Source organism: Hypomesus nipponensis, chromosome 14, assembly GCF_054491055.1.
Source record: "Hypomesus nipponensis isolate SF chromosome 14, ASM5449105v1, whole genome shotgun sequence".
Lineage (NCBI taxonomy): Eukaryota > Metazoa > Chordata > Actinopteri > Osmeriformes > Osmeridae > Hypomesus > Hypomesus nipponensis.
Genome location: NC_140374.1, coordinates 13,958,119 through 13,958,630, shown reverse-complemented (window position 1 = coordinate 13,958,630; position 512 = coordinate 13,958,119).

Here is a 512-nt window from a genome sequence, read left to right as displayed (position 1 = left end):
CCAATGTTAAGGAGTCTTATTGATCAGGCTGTCCCTTTGTGGTTTGATGAAGTGTGACCTTGCTTTGAGTCAAGGTCTCAGCTTGTTAGGTTAAATATTGACCATACAAAAGATAAATGGTTTGAAAACAATGTCTGTTCACCAAACATTAATTTCAGCTCTTTTTGGTTGGAGAAAGATATTAATCATCTAATCACAGGTCATCCCAAATGGCTGTATTTTCTGGTCAAAGCCCAAACGACACCACAGAATAATGGTGTGGCTTAAATGACCCGCACACATTACACAACAACGCGCAATATAATCTCTTTTCAATAAAAGCTGAATTTGCTGTGAAGCGAGAGCATCAGCAAATGCAAATGCCACTACTATAAAGATCTACTGCCACACACACAAACCTCGCTGGGAAATAATACAGCAATGCCTTACTCTGCTCACAAATTCCCCAATTGCTAAGAAATGCAGTTGTGTGAGTGGAGATAATGTTTTTAACTCCACACAGACTGGCCGTC